The 3,166-nt window shown below is 36.1% G+C and overlaps 1 long non-coding RNA gene across 1 annotated transcript in view; it reads right to left on the bottom strand.

The window, feature by feature from the left end:
- LOC117286137 overlaps positions 1-829 on the bottom strand; it is a 19,044-nt gene extending 18,215 nt beyond the window's left edge. The window contains exon 1 of the long non-coding RNA XR_004517240.1: positions 777-829. This is a non-coding gene — a long non-coding RNA (uncharacterized LOC117286137). The remainder of the gene's footprint in view (positions 1-776) is intronic.
- Positions 830-3,166: the final 2,337 nt, after the last annotated feature.

Consider the following 3,166-nt stretch of genomic DNA (forward strand, 5'->3'; position numbering starts at 1 on the left):
AGAGAGAGAGAGAGAGAGAGAGAGAGAGAGAGAGAGAGAGAGAGAGAGAGGGAGAGGAAGAAGAGGAGGAGACAGAAGCTCTCTGTGGTCACTTAGAATCCTTGACAAGTCACTCTGCCCCCAAATGTAATTAATTCAGACCTGATGTCTCATGTATATTTTGTAACAAATTATTCTCAAAAAATAGCCATAAAATAATACAAATTGAAAAGAAAATTATTTCATAAACATTTTAGGTGAAGACTGATAGGCACAAAGCCATGGTATCTCCTCTATTTCCATACAATAAAATGCACAAAATTGCTTATTTCTATATGTCAAAGAATGAATCGAGCTGGATCTAATAAAGGATTTCACACAATAATAGTTTAGAATTCAACTCAAATTCTAAGTAATATTATTCAAGTTAATATCAAATTAATGAAATGTAACATGTATGTATGTTTGTAAAGCTTCCATGAATTAAGAGATATAAAAATACTGCCACTTGTCTCACAAGCGCAAGGTCCCGAGTTTGATCCCCAGTTCAAAAAAAAAAAAAGATATAAAAATAGAAGATGCCTATCACTGATGTGATGCTGCTTGATCAAGAAGCTGCCTCACAGAGAATGTCATCACCTTATTTATTAATGATTAAAAAGGTATTACATTTGATTAAATGAAATCACGCTGACTCTGCTTACATCAAACTGTGTGGCCAGCTGATTTGGGAATAAATTCTAACATGCTTGGCAACCTCATATCTTAAGAGTGTCAGCAAAATATAGGTTACTTACTGTGATATTAATCTTTGAATCTTCATGGCTTATCAATCTCACTGAAAAAAAACATAAATCCAAAGTGAGGCCAAAGCAATCCTCCAAAATCTGCCAGTATATTTGTATGTTTAAACATTAGCTAAAGGACAAGTTCTGGGGCAAATATGCACCATAGTGCTATTCAGTTTCACAAGTTGGTTAATACTAAACAAACACATTTTGCAAATTGTCTTATTACAAGGTTATTTTCTCAGATTCCACAGGTCAGGGTCAAAATCTGCTTCTTTCCAGCTTTACAAACGTGCTAACCAATAATATTAGAACTGAAATAAAGATTTAATCAAGAGTAACAATACATTTTCAAGGAAAAATATTTTGAGACTAATTTAATTCATATTCAGTTTTTCAAATGTTACCTCACTCTTATAAACACACATCAGAAAAATGCTTTGTGTTGATAATGCTGAAGTACCTATTATTTCCTTTAACCCCATAGCAACCTTAATAAGTTTTTATTAGATCTAGTTTTGAAGAGGAAACTGGGCTCCAGGATATTTACATCAGATTTTATCTACTTCTTCAACAAAGCTTTTCAGTCAATCTAAGGCATATAGTCAGTTAGAATAAAACACAGCCACACAAAGTACTGATATTCAAAACAATCCTTTAAATACACATACTTAACAAATATGCAGTCTTTGCTATGTGCCAACATTCCTCTGAATGCTGCAAAAATATTAACTTAGTTCATCTTTATCACAGCAGTGTGAGGTAGGTTTATTATTATTATTATTATTATTATTATTATTATTATTTTATCTTATTCTGATGAGAAAACTGAGGCAATCAGAAATGGCAAACCATTTTGCCAAAGTGAGAAAGACGGTTAAGTGATAGAAATCGGATTTAAGCCTAGGCAGTCAGGATCCAGAATTTCTACTGTTTGACCCATGCAGGATAAATAAGACCCACCGTGTGCTCTTGAGAACTTCAAGGCCTGGAAGGGTAAATGTGTAAAGAATGCATCACTGTCCAGTGTGTGAGTGCTGCAGTAAGTGGAGGAGGCAGAGGTAGCACAGAGGAAGGAAGGGTGGGCTATACACAGGCCAGGCTCTCTCTGCAAGTAGGCAGCAGGGTGGGGCTCAGATCTGAGTCCTTGAATTTGGACTCTGTCTTGACTTAGTGTGCTCCGCATTTCATTGAATGACCCATATTTAATAAAGAGTGTGGAATTACAGGGAGGAAACAATAAAGCACCCTGTGAACTAAAGGATAAAAGCTGAGCTTCTTTGAACAGAAAAAAAAAAGTACTGTTTTCTGATATATAGTTGTAAATAGACACGGTGTGATCTAAAACTACAGTGAATGTTTTAACTTTAAACAACTTAATTACAGTAAGACACATTGCCGTTAATCCCCTCGGCATACCACCCCCCCTTACTTCAAACACATCCCAGGATTCCTGCCATTTCTGAAGCAGTTCTGGAATACCTAACATGAGTGTCTTTAGTTGTCCTTTCATGGCTGCTTTGATATCCTGAGTGAATTCAAAATATTTATCGTTCATGGTCATTTGGACTTTGGGGAAGAGCCAGAAGTTGCACAGCGCCCCAGTGAATAAGGTGGATGAGGACACACTGCATTGTTTTCACAAGACTTTCTTTCTGTTAGATAGTGCTTGGCAGCAACACTCACCATATTTTTTAATCACACCTCATAAAGACATTTATGCGAGAGGACTTCCAGAACTGCTTCAGAATGTGGCAAGAACAATAAGTGTGCGTGAAGCAAAGGGGAATATTTTTTTCAAGCATTAATGGAAATGTGTCTTTTACTGTAGTATTTTTAAAATTTGAACATTCACCTTATTTTTCAGTAACACCTCGCACGGATCTCTCTCCATATATATATATAACACATGGCATACAATTGAATATATTTGTATATAGGGACAGAATTCTTGTGTGTATCAACTCAACTGCAAAGCTCCCCAACTTCTCTAAGGTCAGTAAGAATAAAACACAGCCAAGTGTTAAGAAGTAGAAAGAAAACTTAAGGACTTGGAAGCATTGATAAGCACTATTTTGTGAGAATGATGTATGTTCCGTGAATACACACTGATTGAATGATTAGTGCATGAACACAGAAAGGCAAAATTGAAAAACAGTAAAACCAATTCATTCCATTATTCATCTTTAACTTTAGTGACCATTTTGATGAGGAGAGTGAAATCAAAATATTTAGAAATCTATAGCCAGGTGTGGTGGTGCACACCTGTAGTCCTAGCACTCAGGAGGCTGAGGCAGGAGGATCACTGTGAGTTCCAGACCAGCCTGGGCTACATGGTGAGTTCCAGGACAGACTCAACTACATAGTGAGACCTTGTCTCAAAAAAAAAAAAAACCAAA

Source organism: Fukomys damarensis, unplaced genomic scaffold, assembly GCF_012274545.1.
Source record: "Fukomys damarensis isolate Sample0158 unplaced genomic scaffold, DMR_v1.0_HiC HiC_scaffold_15, whole genome shotgun sequence".
NCBI classification, from domain to species: Eukaryota; Metazoa; Chordata; class Mammalia; order Rodentia; family Bathyergidae; genus Fukomys; species Fukomys damarensis.